Here is a 27731-nt window from a genome sequence, read left to right as displayed (position 1 = left end):
CACCACCTCTTCAGCCTGGCTCAGTTGGGGATGGATGGAGGTCAGTGGGAAGGCCCAGTCCATGTAGCCTAAGGGCCCGGCCCTTAATTAAGCCAGCTGGTCAGAAAGCACAGGCCAGTGGCCTGTGTAAGGAGGACAGTGGGTGTAGCCCTCCAGATCACACATCCAGCCATCAAACCCCACTCCCTGGCCCCTTCTGCTCCCTGCCTTCAGCCACCATTATCTGCCCTCCCCCCCACCCCCACTTTTCCTACTCTCAGTGCTCACTCAACTCTAAATCTTTCCTTTTGCTCACAAACTCTGCTCCTCTCCATCTCCGCCTCCGCTTGCAGTCACCCCCCCTTGGTCTCTCTCTGTCTCTGTCTTTATCTCCAGCTCTATTGCTATGTCTTCCATCAGAAGCAGCAGGGGAATCAGTGCACGTGTTTTCCCCTCCATTGTACAGGGTCAATCATTAGTCTTTCAGAAGGAACTCAAAGCTTCCTATAACAACCAGAACAGCTGTTATGTTTCAAGGGATTTGACGTTTTCCCATGGCCTCAGCCTAGTTCTCTGACAGGAGACCTAAATCGGGCCTCTGAAGTTTTCATCGTGACTTCAAGCCTTCTCCCCCCATCCTGAGAGCCTTGGTGTCTGTTGCCGCTGCCAATGCCAGTGGCTCTCAATGCAGGTGTACAGTTGGCAGTGGCTTGGTATATCCCAGAGTGGCAGTCCTGTCCCACAGTATAGAAAATGAATAGTGATGGAGATTTTCTGTCTCCCTATGTCTATATATTTATGGATTATTCGAAAGAAACACAGAAAGAGAGAGCAAATGTGAGAATGAGGGAGAAAGAGAAAGAGAGAGTCAGAGAGAAAGTTGGAGAAATGGACAAGGACACACAGAGATTGCAGTTGGGCTAGACAGAAGAGAGAAGCAAGGGACCACCCTAGGACTAGGCACAGTAGGAAAGAGAAATTGAATGGGAGGATTTTCAAGAAGAATGCCTTCATTGTCCATGACCCATTTCATGGCCCAGTGCTTGTCTGGCTCCAGGGCTTGTAGTGGGCAGGTACTGTGTGGCTGGGTCTATCCATGTTGAGTAAGTGTAGTAGCAGAGCAGGTGCTGCTGTCCCTGGGGAGAGGTGGGTGAATAAAAATTAAAAGGGCTGGGGGGTCAACAGGGTGCCTTGTTGGGGCAGCCCCCTAAGGCAGGAGAAAAGGAGTGTTTGGGGCTGGAGGGCATATGTCCGTGGACACATTTCACTAGTAGCCCTCATGATGGGGCAAAAGTAACAAAAGCACTTCCTTTGAGCCGGAATCAAACCAGCAACCTAAGGATGTCCACATTTATCAAGTCTACAGTCCTCCACTCTACCAGCTGAACTATCAAAGAGTGCATATCCATATCTTCCACTGACAGGCACTGGGTCCTTTATTTTTGCAAAAATGGGAAGGGCCAAGGAACAGGAGCCTCACTGCTCCTCAAAGGAGCACCACCTCTAAGCGCCTCCTTTCATCCCACCTACTAGGAAACTTAGTGGGAGGATTTTCAAGAAGAATGCCTTGGTTTTCCATGAACTATGAGATGGCCCGTGTGCTTGTTGGGCTCCAGGACTTGCAGTGGGCAGCTCCTGTGTGGACACGTGTTTGTCAGGAATCTGTCCATGTTGAGCAAAATAGTAGTGCAAGAGGGGGTACTTGTCTTCCCCAGGAAGAGGTGCATGAATAAAAGCTTAAAGGGCTTGGGATGTTGAAGGGGTTGCCGAAGTCCACTCAGGTTGCTTTTGGATGAAGGGCATGTGTCCTTGGATTTGGGAAAGGGACAAGTGACTCCGGAAGGGCTTTGTCGGCTTTGTCCAGTGAGAATGAAGATGATTTTGTAGCGCACGGGCAAGGGCCAATTTGCAGGGCAGAGGCACCAGGTGCCAGGAGGTGGTGGCATTTATGATGGGGCAAAAGCAAGTGAGGCACTTCCTTCGAGCCGGAGTCGAACCAGCGACCTAAGGATGTCCACATGTAGTAGACCTACAGTCCTCCGCTCTACCAGCTGAGCTATCGAAGGGTGCACATTGGCTCACCCTGGGTCCTTCCTTTTTGCAGAAAGGACAGAGGCCAACACACTGGATGACCCCGGGTACATCAAGCGTCTGGTTGGTTGGAAGCCTTCTTGGCAAAGAGAGACGTACATGCCAGCTCCGTGGTTGTCAAGCATCCTGGGGTGGCAATTTTCAGAATGTCTGGGCCTGGACAGTCTTTTCTCTCCCCTGCTCCTTTCTACACGGACTGGTGTGATACCGGCCATCCTAGGTCAGAAACCCTGTAAGAGGTGAGGGTAAAGGGGGCGTCAGCCAAAGGGAAGCGTGGGTTGTCTGATGGCGGGCTTGCGAAGGAATGGGGAGCAGCAGAAAGCATCCAGCAGGGTCAGTGAAGACCTTTTGAGGAGAATCGCCGCCTCTAACCGCCTCTCCCCAACCACTCAACTCCCGCCCCAGGTTCTGTACTCACCTCGCCTCAACACCCACTCCAGACCGGGACTGCGGTGCTCACCTAGACCTAGTCTGACATTTTGCGCTCAGTGAGGCTTCCTGGGAAGTGATGGAGAAAGTGACGTTCGGTTCCGCGGGGACGACGGCGCCCATCGGTACTCTTCTGCCCTGTTCGCTGAGGCCAGTTAGGAACTTGGATCTTTTCTGCCCACAGACCCGAAATCTTTGTCAGTAGCTGTTTCTCCAGAATCTATCTTCCATTCCCTGCACCCTTCAATTCCCTTGCTTCAGCCCTCTTTATTTTCCCCACCACCTTCCAACTACCAGGTGTATTTCTGATCCCTTTTTGATCCCTAAGTTCGTGCTTTTCTCTTAAACTTTCCCCCTTCATGTATAGCTGTGTCTGTTTCTCATTTTCTTTCTGTCTCTCAGGGTGTCTAGCCCTCTTGGTCTGATTTTTCTCTGTAACTTTTTTTTTTTCCACTGTTTTCGTCTTTGTTTCTATGTCTCTCTTTTTTTCCCCTGTCTTTCTCTATTTCTATATCTCTATGTCAGAATTTGCAGTATATTTGTTTCTAACTCTCCAAGTTTCAGCACTCATTGCTCTTTCAGATGAAACTAACACTTTCTGGGTGCAATGAAAGCAGCATATAGGGCAACAGATATTTGTCTAAAATGCAGGCTGAGACAGTGGGAAAATAAAGGAAGAGTTTCGAAAGTTCAGGATAGTTATCCTGGGTGTGTTTGTAATTATGCATGCTCAGAATCTCTTGGGACCTTTATTGCAAGTTTCTTTCACTCTCCAGGTTTGAAGAAATCTTTAATGGCAAACAAAGAAATTTTGCTAGGATGATGCGTGAATTTAATTATTAACAAAATGGTCTAATTGGTTCACCAAATGTAACAAAATGTATTATATCAATGCAATTTGTCATTAGAAGGGAAAATATTGGAAGAGGAGCAGGGAGAGCATGTATATGAGAACTTTCTTTACATTGTGCTCAGTTTTCTTTTACATAAAACTGCCTCCAAACAGAAAAATGTATTAATTGAAAAATTCATGAGTTGATTTTGTCCATGTCTATCCATTTACATGTATACTGTTACTAGAAAGAATGTTCTTGGGTAAGCAATAAAGGATGGCTTCTAGTGTGCAGTTAGAGGGGATGATCTTAGCTAGTATCTTGGCTAGGTCATTCACAGTAACAGGAGGAATAAAAGTCCTCAGATGCCTGTAGATGGGTACCTTGTAGTATCGTGCATGCAGGCATTCTCCTGTGAATGGCTCTCTTTCCTTAGTGAAATAGAAAGCCAAGAGTGAGAATGGATGCTGAGGTATTGCTATTTTAAAGACACCATAGAAGGGATGAAAGATTTGCCTTTAAGAATGGTACAGTGAAGCGATTGACAAAAATAGTAAGATTATTATGCAGATGCACTTGAGATCATTGTCATGAATTTAAATTGAGACCATTTGAGCATTACTGGGTTTCTCTTCATTCTAGTTCAGCTCGGTGAGTGCAGGGGTGCAATGTTTATGTTGAACAAAGATTGCGATTTTGTTAAGTGAGTTTTCTAAGCAACAGAGGGACAATCATCCGCAGACCCTTAGACTGAGAATTCAGCCAGGAACTGGAAACTTCTCTTGATGTTTCTTTTAAGGAAATGGGCCATCTCTGCTCCTTCACCACCTCTTGATGGTGCTCTCTCCTTTGCCTAAGGATGCTCTCTCCTGCAAAATGGGCCTCTACAAAGACACTGAGAAAGCTGTAACACTTTAATTCAACCTGGATTTCAGTGGACATCAAATTCCATCCATACAGTCTCCTGGAACCCTGAAATGTGGGCAAAGATCCAAAGTCACCTGTACTCACAGTTTAAGAGGTGAAAATGTCTAATAGGAGTTCAGATTATGGGTTAAAACATTCTCAGACCTTTTGAAATCAAGCGGTAGGGGCAGTGAGCTGATTTTCCAAGTTAGTTGTCCAAGATCCTTGATTCAAGTCTACAAGAATTTAAACACCTCCCTCCTCGCCTTGCACATTGCCTTTTTGTTGAGTCACACTCCAGACAGTCACCCTCAGACCCTCCCTGTCCTTCTCACTTCCTGGTAGAGAAAGATGCAGAGTCTTCATCAGGAGACCAGAAATGGGGCTTGGGCGTGGGGAGGCAGATGCGTCCCAGAGCAAACAGACCAATGGAGAGCTGAGGACCTGAGGAACTGACTCTAAAGTCTCCGCTGTTCTCTGACGACAGTATGGACCCAAGGGCTACTCCCTGCACTTTTGCCAAAAGAGTTGCCTCTTGAATTTCGATTTTACACTGCCCGCGAAGCCTCTGTGAATTTCTCTCTGTAAAAATGGGGGGGGGGGGGGGGGGGGCCCCCAGGACACCGCTCCCGCTTTCCCCTACCCTTTCATCAGTCCTTTGTCGAATGTGACAAATTCGTCTTCCGGAGTGCGTTTGCACTTAAAGCTTCCGTTTTAAGATCTTAAAACTTGTTTCTGATGACCCCTATCCCCTTCGTGAAATTCATCTTTGAAGACCAATCAAAACGTTACTAATTAGCAAAACTTCCTCGCCAGAGAAAGCGTTTGACTAGTTTTAACTGAACCTGGCTCCTACAGGCTCAGTCTCTCACCTCTAACCTAGTAGGTGCAATATTTGTCTCATTTTAGATCTCAGAGTCTTCTGCAACTGGCAAAAGCTCCCCCCTGGCAGCGGTGGGATTCGAACCCACGCCCCCGAAGAGACTGGAGCCTTAATCCAGCGCCTTAGACCGCTCGGCCACGCTACCAGTTGCTGGGTGCACATTCACTGCTCTTTCAGATTATACTTTCTTTACATCTCATTTCTGCTTTACACAATGCGTTCTTGAAGTCCTAACTTCAAACGTCAAGAGCAAGGGGTTCAGGGCACAGCGTACACTTACGCAAAATTTTACTCTCCTCGTTGGCTCTGAATTTTTCATCTTCCACCCAGGGCTTAACGGGGAAGAATTTAGTGAATGAATAAATGGGTAGTGAATAAATTAAATCTGTACCACACACTAGGTTGTGGGTCTTCTGTAGTGTTACTACGTTTTATTCCTTGCGGCTTCCTCAGTCTGCCATAAATCTCTTACAAAGATAAACGAAGGCTGTTGCTAATTAAAGCTACGAAAATCTTATCTTTAAAGGAACATGACCTCCAATGGCGTTTTTAGAGCATTTGCAAATGCTCCAGCGCCTATTTGGAACCTAACCAACAACCCAAAGATGCCAACAGAATTCTATAACTCTCCCTATTTCACCAGCTGAGACATCAAAGAATGCACACATGTGGCTCTGCTGAATTATTTCTTTAGAGAAGAAGCTTCTTATATGGTTTTACACTCTGTTCCTAAGACACTTCTCTCTGTTCTCATAAGGAGAGAGCAGATGCTCAAGCGATTTGCATTTGGTGACTTTAGGAGCTGAAGGGTCTCCCAGGTAGCCACTGTTGACATCTCTGCGTTGCAAATCCACCCTCGGAATCTGCTAGGGAACTTGTGAGGGGAAATCCTAGCCCAGCGACAAAACATATTCATTTCTCCAAGAAAAACGTTTTGGTGATAGAAATCTTGAAGCTCCATAGAGGCCAGACTGGGGCTTCTGATCCCTGCTGTTACCCTCTTTCTCATCAGGCAGTTGTTACTATCACAGAATATCCTGTCCTCACTGACAGATCGCCTTCTCCAGAGTCATTTTCCAGAGGAAAAGCTATAGAGTTTAGGCCACTCAAGGGTCGTTTTGTCCCTTTCTCTCAGAACTGGAACTTGGGTTGCAGCCATTGTAGGAACTGTTTGCCACTTAATAGCTTTGAAACTTAGGCAAGTATGTGACTTCACTCTTGAGTCTCTTCCCTCACCTGAAACATCAAAGAATGCACACATGTGGCTCTGCTGAATTATTTCTTCAGAGAAGAAGCTTCTTACATGGTTTTACACTCTGTTTCTAAGACACCCAGAGATGTCTTCTCTCTGTTCTCATAAAGAGAGAACAGATGCTCACACAATTTGCATTTGATATGAAGATAAATAATGCTACAACCTACCTTACAGGGTTGTTACAAAGATGAAGTACTAAGTGCTTCGCACAGTGCCTGGCACATAGTGAGCCAAGGTCAATGTGAGCAGCTATTTTTTTCTTTATAGATTAGTATTAGCCTCTTCTGTGTAACACTTGAACATGCCTCCAGTTGAGTGGCTTTGGCCCAGACCCAACTGTCCTTGTGGCTGTTCTAGCAGGTGGGCAACAGATCACTGGGGATAATGTGGAAGTTCCAGGCTCTCACCGATCCCTGTTGTTGCGTGGATTTCCTGTCAGTCTCAGCAGAGTGGCAGGGCCAGAGACACTTCTGAAACCACACAACTGCGAATTCGGGACTGCAAATTGTTTTGGGAGTTGACTGAGTCACTGACCTGGCTCCAGGACTTTGTTCTAGATTCCTTAAAAGTCTGTAGCTGATGTCACATTCACAGCTGAGCAGTAGCTTCAGTTCTTTGATCTGTGGGTTGATGGAGGATGGAGTTGTTAGCAGTGGGGAAATGCACGGGTTTAAAATAAGCTTTGTTGTGAAACCAATCTGGAATAAAACTCAATTGGAAAAGTATAAAGCAAATCAAACTTGAAAGCCTATTTTAAAATTCTGTGGAATCTTCAGAAAGCTATAACTAATAAGTGAATCTGGAAAATTGTAGAATATAAGATTAATATTAAAATTAATTGTATATATTACTGTGAGTTTGAGCAAACTCCAGGAGGTGGTGAAGGGCAGGGACGCCTGGCAAGCTGCAGTCCATGGGGTCACAAGGAGTTGGACACACACACACATATATATACATACATACATATATGTAAATATATATATAGTGTATAATATATATATACACATAGTATATACCAGCAATGAACAATCAGAAATTGATTGGATTCTTTTAAAAAGAATCCAAGTTACCATAGAATTATTAAATGAAATACTTAGCATTAAAATATGTCCAAAACTTGTACACACACACACACACACACACACACACACAAAGACTGAGAGAAATGAAAGAAAATCTAAATTCAAGGAGAAACATTTTATGTTAATGAATGAGAAGGCAATATTGTTAAGATATCAATTATCTCTAAATAATTTATAGGTTCAATGCAATCCAAGTCAAAATAACAACAGGCCTTTTTATTTTTTCCCCAGAAAACAACCAGCTGAGTGATTCATATGGAAAATTCATATGGAAATTCAAAGACATAGTATGTCCCAAACAACTCTGAAAAGGAGAGTACTCTGAAAAGTTAAAGGACTCACTCTGTCTGATATCAAGACTATAAAGCTGCTATAATCAAGACTGTAGTATTGGCATTAAGATACAAAAAAAAAAATAGATCAATGGAACAGGAGTACAGAGGTAGAATTACACATATATTATCAACTAATTGTTGACAAAATTTCAAAGACAATTCAGTAGAGAAAAGTAGTCTTTTCAACAAATGATCTTTAAAAAATTTTTTTGATCCTTACTTCACACTGAATTAAAAATTGACTGAAATATATCAAAAGCCAAAATTATAAAATATTTAAAATAAAATCTTTGTCAACTTGTGTTGGAAGAAGATTTCTTAGATGTAACATTACAAGCACGATCCATAAAAGAAAAATCAAGCAAAATGATTAACTGTACTTCATAAAATTAAGAACCTCTACCTTTCAAAAGATGTTGTAGGAAATCGACACAACAAGCCAAACACTGAGAGATAACAGTGTAGTTGCAGCCTGAGTCTTTAGTGCAGATATTGCCTCTTAGGGGACATTTGGCAATGTCTGGAGACATTTTCACATTCTGCAATGCACATAACAGGCCCCCACAGCAAAGAATTTTCACTTGCCTGGAGAATTCCATGGACAGAGGAGCGTGGCGGGTTCCAGTCCATGGGGTCTCAAATAGACAGGACTGAGCACCTAACACTTTCACTTCACTTTCAGAAGCTGACTAGAGTAACAAGTCACATGGACAAATTAATTGTTTGCCTCCATAGGCCAGTCAGGACCATCACCACCTACTAAAATGAACCAATGACTCCTCAAAGGCTTAAGGAAGGGGAGATACCTGGATTCAAATCTGAGTGCAGTCGGTGCCAAACCATGCCCAATGCACCCTTTGGGAACCAAAGGTGGTGCACACTGGGCAGGAAAGGCACTGCCCTCTAGGGTCAGAAAGTGAGAGTGTTCTTTAAGAGCTCAAATCCTGACTTTGAACCCATCCTAGGATACTATGGAAGATCCTCTGGAGAAGGAAATGGCAACCCACTCCAGTACTCTTGCCTGGAAAATCCCGTGGACGGAGGAGCACGGTAGGCTACAGTCCATGGAGTCGCAAAGAGTCGGACACGACTGAGCGACTTCAATTCACTAGGACACTATGTGCTAGGTAGAGTCGGAGTACTCTTCTTTGGCTGACTCGAGCCTAGGAATTAAATCACTCCCCTGAGCTGATGCGGCGTCGCTGGTGGCACAGTTGGTAAACTGAGGAGCAGTTGCCTTCCTCGATGATTCTTTTCCAGTTTAACCCATCTGCTTTACTGGCCTGACTTCACCACCCTTGCCTGGAGGGGGAGGAAAGAGAAAGAGGGAGGGAGGGAGGGGGTGCTGTTCAAGTGAGGAGAGCAGCAGATAAATAGAGATCACCCAGTAGGAAACAGTAGGGATCCCAGAGGCAGTCAGCAGCAGAAACTGCACAGGGACATTCTGCAACTGCCCGAAGTTTGCTGGTTTAGCAGCAAATGATGAGACAATCTGTCTTCACTCCCGGCTCTCCTCTGCTGGGGCAGCCCGCTGTGGGGCACGTGCACTTTCAAGGCTCTGCACCTCTCTTCTCTCAACTTCAAAAAGCCCCAGCTTAAATGCTATCCTTTTGATAAGTCCTCATCCGGTCCTGTAGTGAGGACGTGGGTCGTGATCATCCACGATCAAGAAACAAAACCTTGGCAGCGGTGGGATTCGAACCCACGCCTCCAGAGAGACTGGAGCCTAAATCCAGCGCCTTAGACCGCTCGGCCACGCTACCGTACCCACACCAAGCAGCCCCCTACACTTGCTAGTTATACCTTTCTGCCTTTTTTTTCAGCGTTGTCCTCTCCTCTGTGACCCCAAACTTTGATTCTAGATATCATCAGAGGACACTAAGAAAGTTCTTCTCTGCTCTACTAGAACTCGAACCTGTATCCACCCAACCCAAATAGCTTTTATCACTCGAGGAACTAAAAGGGAAGTAACTTCAAAGCCAAGTATCGCTCCGGAAGCGCAGCTGTTAGGGTGTGGAATGAAACAACTTCCCGAAGGTGGGTGGCATCAGGTTCTGCTTTGCATCCAGTAAGCGCTCGAAAACTATTTGTTGATTGGACAGAAAGTGATCAGTATCCATATTGCTTGGGGATACTGGTGGTGGTGGAGTAAGAATGAGCAAAGCTGCCTTTCCGTGTCAGCTCCGGGTGCCTGGACTTCAATTTTTTGCTAAATTTTGAGTTAGATACTTCTCGATTCTGAAGCCGGGAGGGCAGTCTTGAGTCTCCAGGAGGCAGACAGGCGTGCGTTAAAGGATTAAAATAAACAAGCAAACAAAAACAAAACGAGACCAAAAAAAAACCCCTTGTCTCCCAGTTCCCTTTTGTTCTTAGTGGCCGAGAGCCCAAAAAGTCGACGCCAATCAATGTCCGCTGCCTAGTGTCAGCCCAAGCAGAATCTTCGCAATTCAGTCTGTTGCAAGAGAAGGCTCTTAGGTTGGATCGGTTCCTGCTTCCAGGGAGCCTTTAGTCCCTTTCTTTGGAGCATATATTTCTGCGTCTCTGAGAGGTCCTGTCTCCCCTGCGCAGTTGGAGCCATGCAGCGGTTATTACCACTGGCGACTGCAGACGGAGAAGCCAGAGAAGCCCTTCTCCAGGGGCTGAGGGCGGATTCTGAGCCCAGGCTGGTACTCGTGAACTCCGCGTCTCCCGCACCTCATCCTACCGAGAATCCCAAGCCTACAGGCCTACGGAGAGGAGCCTGGGAACGGAGCCGGAAAGAGAAAAAATTAGCATTACACTGTCACTCCTCTTGACACAGAGATGAGTAGCCACACACATCAGTTTTCCAAACGTTTGAGCATCTGTTTAGGGTCCACACACTTGAGTCTCTGTGTTCCCCATGCGGAAAGGAACTCTTGCTTCTTTTACTTACAACGAATTGGAAATTACAGAACGACCAGATGCTGCTATCTCTTTCGCTAGTGTGTGGTTGTAGCAGAATTATTTCACAACTACTGCCTCGACTTGTTGGAGGTGGTGGTGGGGTGGGGGAACAGGTAACAGCAAAAGGCTGGGTGGTGGGATTGGGGGATTTTTGGGCCAATTTTCTGCCTTTTAAGAAAGTAGCAATTGTGGCTCCTTGATGACATCGGATCACACCCTTCATTTAATAACATTAAAGCTATTTGGGGAGCAAATTTCCACGAAGAGCTTTAAATGGGGAGGTTGTATATGTTCATGTTTTGTGCCTCCCTCCCTCTTGCAAATATACCGTCTATGTTAGGGAAGAAGCACCCAGACCTGGCTTACTTCCTTAAGAATAGACAATTGTCACTATCTCTTAATTTCCCCCAAGAGAAAAGAAAATTAATCCCATGGTGGTGTTGGGGGTTCCCTGGACATATAAAGGGGATTTTCCCAGAGCCTCCTGTAAAAGTCTGTGGTCTTTGTTGTAGGTGGAATTTTGTCCCTCCAAAAGGTTATATAGAAGTCCTAATCCCCAGTGCCTCAATATGTGACCTTATTTGGAAATAAGATATTTACAGAATAACCAAGTTAAAATTGAGGTTATTAGTGTGGGCCCTAATCCAATATGGCTGGTGTCTTTATCCGAAGAGGAAATTTGGGCATAGAAACAGAGATCTCTTCTTGAAATCCCATAAGTTTTAACATAGAAGTGAAGGGAGCAGGGATTGGAGGAAGACTGCTAATTCAGATCCTCTGTGGGATCTCTGTCAATGAACCACAATGCATTTTCAAGGGTTAAAGAGGTAGGCATACTGGGGCCAGAGCTCCCTGCTGCTGTGGAGAGAGACATCACTGGAGAGGGCCATCTCTCCAGCAGTAGATCACTGACTCTCAAATGTCAGCAGGCATCACAGTCACCTGAGGGCTTATTAAAAAGACTAATTGTTGGACTCAGCTCTTGGAATTTCTAATTTAGAAGACCAAGGGCCTATGAATTTATATTTCTAACAGGTTTTTAGGTGATGCAAATGCTACTGATCCAGGGACCATGCTTTGAGAACCATTGATTGCAGCAGAGATCAGTTTTGTAGAATTTTGGAATTCCAACAGAAATGAGGAAGGTGAACTAAAGGAGTCAAAGATCTCCTGATGTCTTGAATACAATGTGCATGGAAGAGATGGTGCTCAGTGTGGTGGCAGTAGGGGAAAAAATGAGAAGCCTTAGATATAAATGAGAGGGAAAAGCAGAAAACCCTGACAAAATAGTAAAGACAACTGTTAAGGACAAGGAAAAGATCCTTCCAATACTAAGGAACAGTACCGACCACTTTATGACCCTTAAGGCATGAATAGACTGTAACCCAAGGATGCCCAGGACTAGAAACAGTGGAGATCTCAGATGAACTACACAAAAATGAAATCAAATTGTGCTATCTTCTGAGGTCTCTGGCCAAGTGTATTTGTTTTGCTGGGCATGACAGGTGAGTATGCAGGCGAAACTAGGAGAAATGCTTGCACCATTACCCTCTCGTGGGCCACATGGACAGCTCTTCACATGTTCAAATTAATCAAATGAGATCATCCTGGAAACTCAATACCAGGGGTCTTTCTCATCTGTGGAAGAACCTCAGCGATTTGAAATCTAGAAAGTGTGAAGTCCATGAACAATGCACCTGCAAAATCTTGGTCCAAGAACAAGGAATCTCAACTACCTTGATCTTCTAAGTCCAAATGTGGTTTTTATTATGTCAGTTTTTCAGGCTTCAACAAGGTGGTGTGCACACCCTTATCAGTAGTGTGCAAAATACTTGTGTTCTTCTTTGAATCATAGAGACCTAAGTCTACCAAGACATGCATACTACAGTCCTCCATTCTGTCAGCTGAGTGATTGAAGTTTGTGTGGACTGAAAAAATGTACAACGTGGGAGTTGTGAGTTAAGTTTTATCTAGAGTGACTAAAGCTCAGGAGATAGTGTCTCAGACAGCTCTGAGGAACTATCTGCTCTGAAGAGGTAGGGAAGTGTGAAGTGTGTGATGTCGCTCAGTTGTGTCTGACTCATTGTGATCCCATGGACTGTAACCCGCCAGTCTCCTCTGTCCATGGGATTCTCCAGGCAAGAATACTGAAGTGGATTGCCATTCCCTTCTCCAGGGGATAGGGGAAGTCAGTATTCTATACGATTTGAGTGAAGGGGGATATGTTCAGTCAAGCACACATTTTGGCAGAGGCCTGCTGCTAATCACAAGGAGAAAATGTTTCCATTAATGATTTTAGTGCTTTTCTAGATGTGAGAAGATACAAGAATTTGAGCTCATAAAGTCTTCTCCTGAAAATAACTACTGGAATGAAGCCCTGTTCTACCAGTTTTTCCCAGAGCACAGAGTGCCTCATTCCTCATCTCCACCCTGAGCTCCTTTCAGGATGTGTTGAAGGTCAGTGGCTGCAGCAGCTAGTGACTTAATCCTTGTAGAGGCAGAGGGCAAATGGCAATTTGTAGTTAACATATGCATAGTAAACTTTATCCAAAATTTCATTTTTAGGAATCTATCCAATTACCTCTCAATACCAGATATTGGTTACTGTGTTCATAAAATCTTTAATGATCTCACTGAATATTTTGTCTAGTGCTTTAACACTTACTGAGAGAGATTTGTTCAAATATCCAGTTATGATTGTGTGTTTTTCTATTTCTATTTCTTCTCTCAGTTCTGTCAACTTTTGTTTCTTACCTCTGAAGATATGTTATTAGATACATAGAAATTCAAGACTATTGTGGGAGAGCTTAAAAATTCTATGTTTATAAATTCTATGTGTTATAAATTCTATGGTTTCTGACAAATGTATTGCATATACCTGCCATATCAAATAGAACAGTTTCACTGCCCTAAAAGTCTTCTGTGCTCTGACTATTCATCCCTCTCTCCCCACAACCCTTAGCAACCAACGATCATTTTGTTGTGTCCATAGTTTTGCCTTTTTCTCAGAACATCATGTAGTTGGAACCATATAATATGTAGCCTTTCAGATGGGCTTCTTTCACTTAGTAAAATGCATTTGAGTTTTTTGTCTTAGCTCAGCCTGCCATACAAAATACCATAGATTGGGTGACTTGAACAACAGAATTTTATTTATTCACAGTTATGGAAGCTAGAAGTCTAGAGTGCTAGGATGGTTGGAATCTGATGCAAGCTATCTTCCTGGCTTGCAGTCAAGCATTTTGTCCTCACATGGTACAGAGAGAGAAAGAGAAAGTTAGCTTTTTGGCATCTCTTCTAAGAAGGGCACTAATCCCAGCATGAGGGCCCATCTTCATGATGTCATCTAATCTTATGTACCCCCAAAAGACCCATCTCCAAATACCATTACATTGGAGGTTAGTGTTTCAACATATGAATTTGGGGGAAACATAGGCATTCAGTTCATAACATTTCTGCCATGTCTTTTCATGGCTTGATAGCTCATGCCTATATGTCTTAGTGCTAAATAATAGTCCCTTGTATGGACGTACCAAAAGATACCAAAAGGAATATTGTGCTTTGTATAGAATTGACCCTTTAATAATAAGATATTCCTCAATATCTCATATAGTATTTCTCATCTTAAAGAATCTGTTATCTGATATTGAGGTAGCTATATCAGCTTTTTTTTTTTTTTAGTTTTCATAGTATGTCTTTTCCATTTTTTACTTTTAACATCTGTATGATGGGAAAATTTTTCATATATTGAGATAGAGCCACATTATACTGGTTTATACACAATTTGGCTTGAACTTTATGCTAACTAGAACAGTCTGTCTTATGACTTGTCAAACATGGGTTGTACATCTGCTTTAACCATGAAAGAAAAGAATACATTTTTAAGTCAAAATGGAGTAACTGTGGTTTAGGCATTCAAAATGGAGCTGGGTAGCCATTGTGGATATGGTTTCAAACATGTTCCTGAATCTAAGAATTTGAATTTTGTTTGTTTGTTTGTTTTAACTGTATGGGACTCAAAGACACTGCCAGCTATTCTCAAAATAGCATCTGCTAGCAGCAATCCTTGTTTAACAAACACCTTTATTTCTTGCCAGATCCAATCCTAAATCTTGACAAACAACTTACATAACTTTGCAGTTTTTGCCTATGTAAGCTTTTCCCATTTTGGAGGCCACTACAACACAGTTCGAGAGCTTATTGAATCTGTGTCTCCTGGGTTACAGTCTTTGCTTTGGCACAGATCAAACTCTTTTCTATTTCTGTTGTTTATTGATTATTTCTGTTAACACATGTCTTTACATTTAAAATGTGTTTTCTATAAACAGCATAGACTTAGGTCTAATTTTACTCAATTTAGCAATTTTTGCTTTTAACAACAGTATTTGTTCCACTTATGTTAAATGTAATTTCTGAAATAGAGGAGATTAAGTCTCCTGATTGCTATTTGCTTTCTATTATTTCTATCAATACTTTTTAAAAACTTTATTGAGATATGATTTATATACCTAAATTCATCCTTGTAAGTGTACAATTCAATGATTGTTTTAGTAAATTTATCTAGTTGTATAACCATCACTATAATCAAGGTTTAAAACATTTGTATCATCCTACAGTAAGATTCCTTTTTATCTTTTCTTTGTTTCTTATTCCTTGTTAACAAAGAAGTCCAGAAACAGCGACCTGGTTAAGACAAAAAAAAATTTTTTTTGAGGGTCTGTTAAGACAGTAGCCCAGTAGGCACAAGTTCAAGGAAGCACTTGAATTGTGTTCCATGGGATTACAAAATGAGGAACGATTACAAAGGCAAAAAACTGTGAGGTTACATAAGTTGTTTGTCAAGAATTAGAAGAAGTAAGGGTGCTTATTTCATAAGGATTGATTGGGGTTTGATATGATAACATAGTTGTGAAATGGGTGGGGGACACTTTGAAACTACAAGCTTATAGCTAGAATCTGCTATCAGATGTTGTTTTGAAATTGACTAGTGATGTCCTTGAGTTTGATACAGGTCAGAAAGTTCAAGCTCTCATCTCTTTAGTTTATTCTTAAGTATTTTTTTGTTGTTGTTATTGCTGTTGTGAATGGGATTGTTTTCTTAATTTCCTATTTGCATAGTTATTACATATAGAAATGCAACTGATTTTTGCATGTTGACTTTATGTCCTGAAACTATACGGAGTTCACTTATTAGTTCTAATAGGTTTTTTTGGTTGTTGCTCAGTAGTTAGGATTTTTTGCATATATGACATGTCATCTCTAAACAGAGAAGATTTTACTTCTTTCCAGTTTGGATGCTTTTTATTTCTCATTCTTGTCTAATTGCTCTGACTAGGACTTCCTGTACTATGTTGAATAGAAGTGGTGAGAGTGGGCATCCTTGCCTTATATCAGATCTCTGAGGGAAAGATTTCAGGTTTCCCCTGTTAATTATGGTGTTAGCTGTGGGATTTTCATATATGACCTTTGTTGTGTCAAGATAAGTCCCTTCTATACCTATTATAGTGAGAGTATTTTTTTAATCATGAATGGATGTTGAATTTTGGCAAATGCTTTTTTTGCATCTAGAGATGGTCGTGGAGAAGGGAATGGCAACACACTCCAGTATTCTTGCCTAGAAAATTCCATGAACAGAGCAGCCTGGAGGGCTACAGTCTACAGTGTCCTAAAGAGTTGGACTGGAGGAGGAAATGGCAACCCACTCCAATATTCCTGCCTGGAGAATCTCAAGGACAGAGGAACCTGGCAGGCTACAGTCTATGGGGTCGCAAGAGTTGGACACGATTGAGCGACTAAGCATAGCACAGAGGTGGTCATGTGGCTTTCTTCTTTTTCTGTTAAAATAGTTTATCACATTGATTGATTTGCACATGTTGAATCATCTCTGCATCCCAGAGATAAATCCGACCTGGTCATTGTGATGATCCTTTTAATATACTGCTAAATTCAATTTGCTAGCATTTTGCATTGGTAGTGGACTATAATTTTCCTTTCTTGTAGTGTCTTTGTCTGTTATTGGTATCTGTATAATACTGGCTCCATAAAAGGAGATTGAAAGTGTTCCTTCTTTTCCTAATGCATGTATTCAACCCTACTAGGGCAAATTTCCTTTGAGAAATGCCTGACTTTCCTTCACAGTCCTAATGTGTGATGCCAGACCCTCAGGAGGACATACTTTCTGCCGAACAAATGTGTAGGAAACAAAGTTTGCCCTGTTAGGCAAATAAGTTTCTTAGGTGGGGCTTCTCTCACTGGAAAGTGTGTCTGCTTGAGGGTCTGAAATTATGAATTAGCCTGAGAAAGAAGGTCAGACATTGTTCAAAGGAAATCTGCCTCAGCAGGGCTAAATGCATATGCCATATTAAACAGATTTCACCCAGTCTTTTGTTATAAACATTATCTTATATATTCTCAGTCTCAGTAGGTAACCATATATTTATTTTTAGGTAACTTCTCCTCTTTTCTGTAAGGATACTCTGTGTGTGTTGGGTGGGTGGAGCATTCATCTCTGTTAGTGTTAGGTACACCATTTAGTGACCATGTAAAATGAGAACTGGCCCCTGAATTCAGACTAGTATCCTGGAATTTAAATTAGATGAGAGCTGGAAGTCCCTTAGAGATTTTCAGTGCTTGTTTTATCAGTAATTTCAGGAAGAGGAAACTAAAAGAATATATTGGGCTCCAGATTTCTGGGGGAAATAATATCTTTTACTCTCTGAACATAACTGGGTAGTAGTTTGCTCTACATTTCAAGTATTTGTTAATACCACTGTGTGCTGGTCACTTTGTTAGGTATTTTGGAAACCCATACAACCTTCCCCTCAAGGAGCTGAGAATACAGTGCATAAAACTGTCGTTGTTCAGTCGCTAAGTCTTGTCCAACTCTTTGCGACCCCATGAACTGCAGCACGTCAGGCTTCCCTGTCCTTCACTATCTCCCTGAGTTTGCTCAAAGTCATATCCAAGTAAGTCAGTGTTACCATTCAACCATCTTATCCTCTGTTTCCCCCTTCTCCTCCTGCTTTCAATCTTTCCCAGCATCAGGGTCTTTTCCAATGAGTGGTCAAAATATTGGAGCTTCAGCTTCAGCACCAGCCCTTCCAATGAATATTCACGGTTGATTTCTTTAGGATTGCCTGGTTTGATTTCCTTGCAGTCCAAAGGACCCTCAAGAGTCTTCTCTAGCACCAGTGTACAGTTTGAAAGCATCAATTCTTCGGCGGTCAGCCTTCTTAGTGGTCCAACTCTCACACCCATACATGACTACTGGAAAAACCATAGATTTCACTATACAGACCTTTGTTGGCAAAGTATGTCTCTGCTTTTAATACACTGTCTAGGTTTGTCATAGCTTTTCTTCTGAGCAAATGTCTTTTAATTTCATGGCTGCAGTCACCATCCACATTGATTTTGAAGACCAAGAAAATGAAATCTGACACTGTTTCCACATTTTCCCCATCTATCTGCCATGAAGTAATAGGATCAGATGCTATGACCTTCATTTTTTGAATGTTGACTTTTAAGCCAGCTTTTTCACTCTCCTTTTTCACATTCATCAAAAGGCTCTTTACTTCCTCTTTGCTTTCTGCCATTAGGGTGGTGTCATCTGCATATCTGAAGTTGTTGATGTTTCTCCCAGCAGTCTTGATTCCAGCTTGTGATTCATCCAGCCCAGCATTTCGCCCGATGTACTCTGCATATAAGTTAAATAAACAGGATGACAATACACAGCCTTGACATAGTCCTTTCCCAGTTTGGAACCAGTCTGTTGTTCCATGTCCAGTTCTAACAGTTGCATCTTGACCTGCATACAGATTTCTCAGAAGGCAGGTCAGGTCGCCTGGTATTCCCATCTCATTAAGAATATTCCACATTTTGTTGTGATCTACACAGTCAAAGGCTTTAGAGTAGTCAATGAGGCAGAAGTACATGTGGTTTTTTTTTTTTGGAATTCCCTTGCTTTTTCTGTGATACAGCTTATGTTAGTAATTTGATTTCTGGTTCCTTTGCCTTTTCTAAATCCAGCTTGTACATCTGAAAGTTCTCGGTTCACGTACTGCTGATAGTGTACTAAAACTGCTGATGGTATACTAACACACTGAATTCTAAAAACAAGATAAAGCAGTCCATAACTAAGTGTAGTGCAATCTCCTTTCCTTTTTCTTTTCCATCTCATTCAGTTCTTTCTTTGTATCTTTTGTAGCATTTCCAAAAGGTGGACATAGACATAGATAGGAAAACAGAATTTAGAAGTAATTCTGGAAGATTAAAAAAATAAAAGGGTGCATTCTTTCAACAATATTTCATATAAGATGAAGAAATTCAGGAAGGACGGAATTACTCAGTCTGATAATTTCATAACTGATTGAGTGTAGTTGAATGGGTAATGGCAGTCTAGATGCTTACTTCTGGGTGCTAGGGAACACCTCCATTACATGTGTCCTGTTCAAAATCCTGAGAGAGAGAGTGAAGAAGAAGGAATAGCAAAGATGAAAAAGGTTCATAGGCTTTAGAGGGGAAATGAGATGATATCTACTTGGTAAAAAAGCAAAGGCATTGTGAATTAGAACATTGAGATAATCTTTCCAGGATAAGTAGTGTTCGACAGGTATGGAGAAATGGAAAATCATTCTAGTTGAAGAAATAATAAACAAATGATCACAACTGGAAAAGCGAGTTATATTTGGGGAATTATAAGTGGACCAAGTTGACCGGAGCAGAGATCTGTATATGTGGCCAACATATAACTGCCATTTGATAAATGTTGATCCAAATATTAGAAAATAAAAGCTATAATGTAGAGACATGTATTAATGCCTTCAGTGTTATTTAGGAGTATTTTAAGTTGAAAATAATTTTTCCTAAAATAGAAAGGAAAATTGCTGTAAATATTCAGGGAAGTCTCATAGATTCTAAGAGGGAATACAGTGAGGCCTCTGGAGGAGTCATAACGAGGGACTTGGAAGGTACACAGGCTTCCTTTTTCACTATCACTGCTCTTTTTTTGCACGCTCTCTCCCTTAGGCCTTTTGTAGAGTGATGCATTCTCCTTCTCAGTCCCTGTGGTAGAATATGATTGATGTTATAGCTCCTACCACTCTAGCCTCCTTTCTAGTAATTGTGGGCTAATTAAATTGGACCAACCTCTTGAGGAAAAATGATAAAAATATTGGATAAGATTTTACCAAATCTTTGTAAAAGCATCAAAGTACTAATATGATAACAGGAAACTAATCAGCCGGAATCTAAGGAAAAGATGAAATCTGAGAGGTAAGGAAAGCACTAATCTTTGTAGCTCTTAAGACATTTGCTTATTACTGCCAAATTGGGTTATATTTTTGGCAGCATCTTTGGGTAGGAGAAAAAGGAAGGGCAGATGTCAAGGTTCAGCACCCACCAAAAGTGGAAATTCTACTAAGATACTCTTCCAAATATTAAGTTGGGACCCCAAAGAGCTATACTCACAAGATAAGAATAAGAAGTTAACCTTTCACTTACACTAATTGCTGTGGAGCTCAGCAAAAATCAGCTGAGCTTAGAAAGGGAAAATAAAAAGAAGAGCTTTCAACTTTTACTGGAAAGCTAGGACCACAGGTATGCTTTTTCTCTGATTTGCAGTTTGGCTTTACATCATCTTGGAGGCCCAAGGAGTGTCTAACCATGAACTTTTTTTAGAGTCCTTTTGGGCTGACAATGGTTCAAGTACATATGAGAAACAAAAGCCATGTAATTTTTTTTGTTCCAGGAAGAAACTTTCATCTTGACCTCAAAAATTCACTGCTTATAATTTTGCAAAGATATTGAGCAGTATACATTCAAAGATAAAACAGTTACACAGGAAACAATTCGACATGAGTAAGAATCAACTAAAGCAACAGATAGCATAATACAGATTATCATAGATATTAAAATAATATAATTGCTATGTTTAAAGAGATTTTTTAAAAGCTGGCAGATATCTGCAAAGAATATGAAATTATAGAATTTGGCTTAGTAGTTTTGAAAAAGAAGCAAAAACGTCTAAAATTGAAAATAACCGACTCCAGTATTCTTGCCTGGAGAACCCCATGGACGGAGGAGCCTGGTGGGCTACAGTCCACTGGGTCGCAAAGAGTCAGACACCGCTCAGCGACTTCACTTTCACTTTCACTTTTCAGTTAAATACAGCAGTAGTTGATTATGAGTAAGAACATGTAACCCAGAAAGCAACATGAGACAAAAAGAGAGTAAATATGAAAGAGAGGTTAACAGATGAAGGACAGGGTGTGAAGGTCTAATATATATTAAATTTGTTTCATGAATGGAGAAAGAAAAGTAGAGAATAAAAAAAACTTAAAAAGATAATAGATGAGAATTTTCCAGAATGGAAGAAAGGCAATAATCTATAGACTTAAGAAATCCCAAAGCCAAGAACCTGACACCTTCACCACTGGACAAATATGGGATTTCCCTGTGGAATTATTAACTCCTGGATTAGAGGGGTTAAGACAATTATTTACACCTCTAAACTGAAATCCTCTCTGGATGCATCTGATTGGTGGACCTAGGTCCCATCCTCACTCTCAGCTGCCAGGTGGGAAAGCAAAGTTTTCTAGGACAATCTTACTTATAATATTGAAATTACAAAAAAGTAAGGAAAATGTTTTTAAAATGTTGGACACACTCATATGACAAAGGCCTGCAAGGGGGCTATTCAGAAAGCTTATTTTCAGGCGTCTGTTGTTTTCTCTTTGTACGCTCTTCCTTCAAGAGCACACAATTCTTATAAGCTCTGACTCAGTGAGTGACCTCTGTAATCTGATCTAACCTTGACTTATCAATCTACAGAACTCTAGACACAAGCTGTCATAAATTCCTATAGCTTCCATCTACACTTCAAATCCAGCCTACCTAAATTCTAACATTTCTTTACCCCTCTGCCTTCTCCAGATACCCATCTCTCCTTTAGATTTCCTTTTTTCAATATCATTTTGCTTCTTCAAAGTATGATATTTGAGAATCTTCCTTCTTTCCTCTTTGTCTCTTATTTCTTCTTCTTCATTTCAGCAGACTCTCCCTTGCCTGTATCGCTCTCATTCATTCCTTCATTTCCAATCCTATACTACTATTCTCCTACATTTTATGTTTGAGAATCTGTACCATGGCCAGTCTTGGGTGTCCCCTTGACTTTGGTTTCTCTCCCTTTCAATCCAATCTTCATATTCATGCCTTGTGAATTTCCCTGTTCAATTTTTAAAGTGGTATAACTTCATTCCAGAATTTTCTAAGTCTCCTGCTAACTTGTTTTACAATACCTCACTTCCACAAGGGCTGGCATCTGCCCCAGCCAATGTTCTGCCTTGGCACTTTAAATGCCAAGGTCTTTCTTTCCAACCTTGCTCATAATTTTTTTCTCTACCACGGATCCCTCTGTCCCCAAACTTGTGTGAGTCTTAACTTGCCTTCAAAGTGCCGTTCAAGTTCCAGCCCCTCCTGAAGGCCTGCCTCCGTGATGGCTCACTCCGCAGGTCTGTGAACCTTAGCACTGTTACCACTCCCTCACACCCGGCACAGCTACTTCTCACTGTTATTTCATGAAAACTAACGTTCCTTTATACCACAAGACTATGCCACTGGCTTCAAAGTAAAGACCATATCTAGATGTCTCATTCCACCTAGCACAGAATTGGAGCTCAGTGTTTATCCAATAAAGGGATGAACAAATTCACGAATGCCTGTTCTGGCACTAAGACTTGAGCTGTGGAGAAATCGCTAACCTTATGAACTTGGGGCAGGCGGTTGCCCCTTGGTGCATGTCCTAAGTCAAACAGAAAACCAAATGTGGATGTTGAAATTTAGTCTGAGAGATCTGTGGTCGACAATTACCTCTCTGTAGAATTTCCCTTCTTCATTTTCATAATCTGCAGAGGGTGGAGGGTGGAAAACTTTCACTACATTAGACTATGTTGGATTAGGCAAATTTCTGCATTCTTAATCTGGTGGTAGTTCCTGTCACTGACCCCATATTGCGCTGTTCCCAGCAAGAGACTACAGAGTTCCAGTAGTGACCTAAATCAAATCTCTTATGATTATACAGTGGAAGTGACAAATAGATTCAAGGGATTAGATTTTATAGATACAGTTTCTGAAGAACTATGGACAGAGGTTTGTAACATTGTACAGGAGGCAGTGATCAAAATCATCCCCAAGAAAAAGAAATGCAAAAAGGCAAAATGCTGTCTGAGGAGGCCTTACATATAGCTGAGAAAAGAAGAGAAGTGAAAGGCAAAGGAGAAAAGGAAAGATATATCCATCTGAATGCAAATTTCCAAAGAATAGCAAGGAGAGATAAGAAAGCCTTCCTAGGTGAACAGTGCAAAGGAGTAGAGGAAAACAATAGAATGGGAAAGACTAGAGATCTCCTCAAGAAAATTAGAGATACCAAGGGAACATTTCGTGCAAAGATGGGCTCAATAAAGGACAGGACTGGTAGGGACCTAACAGAAGCAGAAGAGATTTAGAAGTGGCAAGAATACACAGAAGAACTATACAAAAAAGATCTTCATGACCCAGATAACCACGATGGTGTGATCACTCACCTAGAGCCAGACATCCCGGAGTGGGAAGTTAAGTGGGCCTTTAGGAAACATCACTACAAACGAAACTAGTGGAGGGGATGGAATTTCAGCTGAGCTATTTCAGATCCTAGAATATGATGCTGTTAAAGTGCTGCATTCAATATGTCAGCAAATTTGGAAAAATCAGCAGTGGCCACAGGACCAGAAAAGGTCAGTTTACATTCCAGTACCAAAGAAGGACAATGCCAAAGAATGTTCAAACTACTGCACAATTGCACTCATTTTACATGCTAGTAAGGTAATGCTCAAAATCCTTCAAGCTAGGCTTCAACAGTATGTGAACTGAGAACTTCCAGTTGTACCAGCTGGATTTAGAAAAGGCAGAGGAACCAGAGATCAAATTGCCAACATTCGTTGGATCATAGAAAAAACAAAAGAATTCCAGAAAAATATCTATTTCTGCTTCTTTGACTACGCTAAAGCCTTTGACTGTGTGGATCACAACAAACTGTGGAAAATTCTTAAAAGAGATGGGAATACCAGACCACCTTACCTGCCTCCTGAGAAACCTGCATGCAGGTCAAGAAGCAATAGTTAGAACCATACATGGAACAAATGACTGGTTCCAAATGGGAAAAGAGTATGTCAAGAGTACGTATATTGTCACCCTGTTTATTTAACTCTATGCAGAGTACATCACGTGAAATGCCAGACTGGCTGAAGCACAAGCTGGAATCAAGATTTCCAGGAGAAATATCAACAACCTCAGATATGTAGATGACACTACCCTAATAGCAGAAACTGAAGAGGAAGTAAAGAGCCACTTGATGAAGGTGAAAAAGGAGAGTGAAAAAGCTGGCTTAAAACTCAACATTCCGAAAGCTAAGATCATGGTATCTGGTCCCATCACTTTATGGCAAATAGGTAGGGAGACAATGGAAACAGTGAGAGACTATTTTCTTGGGCTCCAAAATCACCACGGACAGTGACTGCAGCCATGAAATTAAAAGACTCCTGATCCTTGGAAGAAAAGCTCTGACAAACCTAGACAGCATATTAAAAAGCAGAGACATCTCTTTTCTGGCAAAGGAACAGATAGGCAAAGGTATGGTTTTTCCAATATTCATGTAAAGATGTGAGTTGAACCATAAATAAAGGCTGAGCACTGAAGAATCAATGCTTTTGAATTGTGCTGGAGAACACTCTTGAGAGTCCCTTGGACTCTAAGGAGATCAAACCAGTCAATCCTAAAGGATATCAACCCTGAATATTCATTGGAAGGACTGATGCTGAAGTTGAAGCGCCAATACTTTGGCCACCAGATCCAAAGAGCAAATTCACTGGAAAAGACCCTGATCCTGGGAAAGACTGAGGGCAGGAGGAGAAGGGGAGAGATGGTTGGATGGCATCACCGACTCAATGGACATGAGTTTGGGTGAACTCAGGTAGATGATGAAGGACAGGAACGCCTGGCCTGCTGCAGTCCATGGGGTTGCAAAGAATCGGACATGACTGAGCGAGTATTGAAACGACATCCAGGGTTTTTTGCCCAGTACATATAGGCACCCTAATAAAGGTCCAGCATAAAAGCTGTTTTGAAGAACAAAGGAGAGTGGTCATCCGCAGGGCCCTATAGCTCAGGGGTTAGAGCACTGGTCTTGTAAACCAGGGGTCGCGAGTTCAAATCTCGCTGGGGCCTACGGGATAATCCCTTGGCTCTTTTTAAAAATCTACTTCACCAGCTACCCACCACTCTCGTGAAATTTGAACGCCAGCCGAAATTCCGCTAATTATAACTTACCGCCGGTTTGCAGATGTCCCAAATAAACAGTTGAGCGGAACACTTACTTTTAGGTTCCAATAGTAGGGGGCAAGGGCTGCTTTGCCATCCTGATTGTGGCAGAGTCCGTTACAAACTGCGGCAAGTGCTGCCAAGCTCCGAGGACGTCCTGGCTTTGCGGGACCACAGCAAGAGCCGTGGGGGCTGCCCGTGCCGCGGCGGGACACAAGGGCGGTGAGGAAAGAGATGGGATCGAACCCGCACACCCGCTCTGAGCAGGCCTGGAGTCCAGAACCAAGTCCTCTCCCCAGCGTCCGCTGTCCCGATTAGGCGTTTGAGAGAATATAGGCTGTCCGACAAGGTTCCACGTTTCAGTGGGTTTTCGAACACTTCAATATCAAAGCGGGAAAGTTAGGGTCGAGACTCGTGTCACTAAATTTATTATTGACTCAAAGAATCTGTGGCTACCTCTTTGAAAACCTTAAAATAGTTTCTCCAAGAGTCAATTCTCATAGAAACATTGGGCTCAGCCATGTATTATACGTCACAGCCTCTCCCTCCGCTAGTCTGTGGACGCGTAAACGGAAGGGAGAAGCAGTTCGCTTGTGCAAATGCTCCTGGATTATGGAGGCGAGCATGGGAAGTGAGGAAAAGGGAGGCCCAGGCCAGAGCTCTGAGGCCCGCCCTTCTCCTTGACTCGCCCGTGCGCGATCAGAATTGTATGTTACACCCCTCAGCCCTTAGTTTTCCAATGCCCGGGTGTCTGCTCCCACTTTAGACACACATCATCAGGCCAGGAGGCCCGGGGCAGCGCGCTAAATGAAGACAACAGGCCAGCAGATCGCCACGGCTGGGGGCGGCCTCGAGATCCGCAGGTTCTAGGTACTCGAGTGAAGAGCTCACAGGTTAGGCCCGCTTGAAAACACCTCTCTGAAGCAGAAGAGTTCAGCTCTAGAGGGGTTGTCCGTAGAAGTGTGGATGAGGGACTTTCTCCTAAGCTGCTCGGCTACGTGGTATCCACACACTGGCAACTAGTGGGCTATTGTTCCGGAACCTCTGTTTATCAATGTTCTTAATCCAAAATTTTAAACAGTTGCTGCTCGCGCTTCCTTCGATAGCTCAGCTGGTAGAGCGGAGGACTGTAGTACTTTCCAGAGTGGACATCCTTAGGTCGCTGGTTCGATTCCGGCTCGAAGGAAGAGATGACTGTTTTGGTATCTTGAAAACGGTCCTGTTGGGTACAGTTTTCAGAAAAGGGGGAGTGAGCACTAACTCTTTCAACCATCTGAAGAAGTTCTGAGTTTGATGGTATAACTGAATTTAGGTTGCCACCTGAGGTTCAAAAGTTGAAGATCCAACACCACTCGTTGGTACTGAATATATATATTCTATTCTGCGATCCTTAGAGCTCTAATTTGCGGGACAGCCCCCTGAGACCTTCATTCACTCTACACGCACATATCCATTCAGTGGGGAGAGACTTTTAATTTATTCAACTGTTAACAGATTTCAATAGTTCCAACAACAACAACAACCAAAAAAAATTTTTTTTGAACTGGTGCAAGAAGGAGGAATAGGCTTTGACGTAAACTGGGATGTGACTGGGAAAGAGAATTTCAAACTGTGGAAACAACTTAAAGGTGGGGAAATGGAACATTTGATTCTCATTCAAGGAAACTTCGGGCGTCTGATCTATATGAACATGCCCCAGACTGGTTCACCTACAATAGATCAGAATACTGGCTACCGGTATTTTGATGCCCGTCATTCCTGCCCCTAGGATTTTACACTCTCGCGAAGTAGTAGCAGTCGGACAGATACACATCCTGGGCATCTGTCCTGGTGTTCAGGACCCTACAGTCTTGCAATCGACCCAAGCTCGGGCCCTCAGGCTGCAACTCGGTTCTCTGCAGGTTCCCTCCTGTCTGGAACCCAAAGAGACTCCTCAGGGAGGGGCTTGTTGGAGCTCAGACACGGGGACTGACGTCTTGAAAAGCTGCCTCTTCTCACCCCATCTGGGGTCTGGAGGGGTCCAGGACGCGGATGGAGAATAAGTGAGGTCAGAGTCAGACGTGATACTTCATAAAGAACAGCTAATCAAAATCAGAGGTAAACGTCTACACAGAAAATAAAAGTTCAGAGCAACCACACGGCCAGTTGCTGACGGAGAGGTAAGATTCAGAGACAATCTCTGCAGTTCGGTTTTGCCGTGGCTCGTTGGTCTAGGGGTATGATTCTCGCTTTGGGTGCGAGAGGTCCCGGGTTCAAATCCCGGACGAGCCCAGTTCTTTTTTCTCCTTTCTACCCCACCTTTGCTAATAGCTGAAAAAAGCTGTGTTCTGTGCAAATTTTCCCGCTGTTCTGTGCAAATTTCCCAGCGGTCCTAACTGTTCTACAAAAGATGTACACTGATCGAACATGAGGTAGCTGGAGCAGGTTATGTGTGCGGGCCAAATTACCTGGCTTAGTGGACTCTCGCCAGCCTGGGAAAGGCAGCCTTGTGGAGCAGGGGCCAGGGTCTTGCAGTCTGCAGGCCCCCTCAGGCCGCGTCCTCTTGGCCAGTGAGTATCAGGCTCGGACCTCCAAGCTCCATCTCAGCCCAGGCAGAAACCCTCCCGTTCCGCCTAGAACGGGGGTTGCTCTGACGCCTGCTTTGGAGGCGGGTCCTGGCGGGAA

At 42.7% G+C, this 27731-nt stretch overlaps 1 long non-coding RNA gene and 6 other non-coding genes across 8 annotated transcripts; 3 read left to right on the top strand and 4 right to left on the bottom strand.

Moving 5' to 3' along the window:
* Positions 1-1397: 1397 nt before the first annotated feature.
* On the bottom strand, positions 1398-27684 carry LOC139035595 (uncharacterized). 2 transcript variants are annotated; one of them, XR_011488207.1, is made up of 5 exons: positions 27515-27684; positions 25124-26286; positions 6911-6996; positions 2531-2673; positions 1398-2300 (listed from the first exon to the last, which is right to left on the bottom strand). It is a non-coding gene; the product is annotated as an uncharacterized lncRNA (long non-coding RNA). The 2 variants fall into 2 exon arrangements; XR_011488206.1 differs by lacking the exons at positions 1398-2300; positions 2531-2673; positions 6911-6996 and adding an exon at positions 7654-10533 and having other exon boundaries at positions 27515-27681.
* TRNAY-GUA (transfer RNA tyrosine (anticodon GUA)) lies at positions 1956-2045 on the bottom strand. Its single transcript is given in 2 exon segments — positions 1956-1991; positions 2009-2045. It is a non-coding gene; the product is annotated as a tRNA-Tyr (tRNA).
* On the bottom strand, positions 5185-5266 carry TRNAL-AAG (transfer RNA leucine (anticodon AAG)). Its single transcript has one exon. It is a non-coding gene; the product is annotated as a tRNA-Leu (tRNA).
* Positions 9475-9556, bottom strand: TRNAL-UAG (transfer RNA leucine (anticodon UAG)). The gene has a single exon. It is a non-coding gene; the product is annotated as a tRNA-Leu (tRNA).
* Positions 24902-24974, top strand: TRNAT-UGU (transfer RNA threonine (anticodon UGU)). Its single transcript has one exon. It is a non-coding gene; the product is annotated as a tRNA-Thr (tRNA).
* On the top strand, positions 26164-26253 carry TRNAY-GUA (transfer RNA tyrosine (anticodon GUA)). The gene is given in 2 exon segments: positions 26164-26200; positions 26218-26253. It is a non-coding gene; the product is annotated as a tRNA-Tyr (tRNA).
* On the top strand, positions 27267-27338 carry TRNAP-UGG (transfer RNA proline (anticodon UGG)). Its single transcript has one exon. It is a non-coding gene; the product is annotated as a tRNA-Pro (tRNA).
* Positions 27685-27731: the final 47 nt, after the last annotated feature.

The sequence above is a fragment of the Odocoileus virginianus genome, chromosome 6 (genome assembly GCF_023699985.2).
Source record: "Odocoileus virginianus isolate 20LAN1187 ecotype Illinois chromosome 6, Ovbor_1.2, whole genome shotgun sequence".
Taxonomy (NCBI): Eukaryota; Metazoa; Chordata; class Mammalia; order Artiodactyla; family Cervidae; genus Odocoileus; species Odocoileus virginianus.
This window is presented reverse-complemented; position numbering and strand designations above follow the sequence as displayed.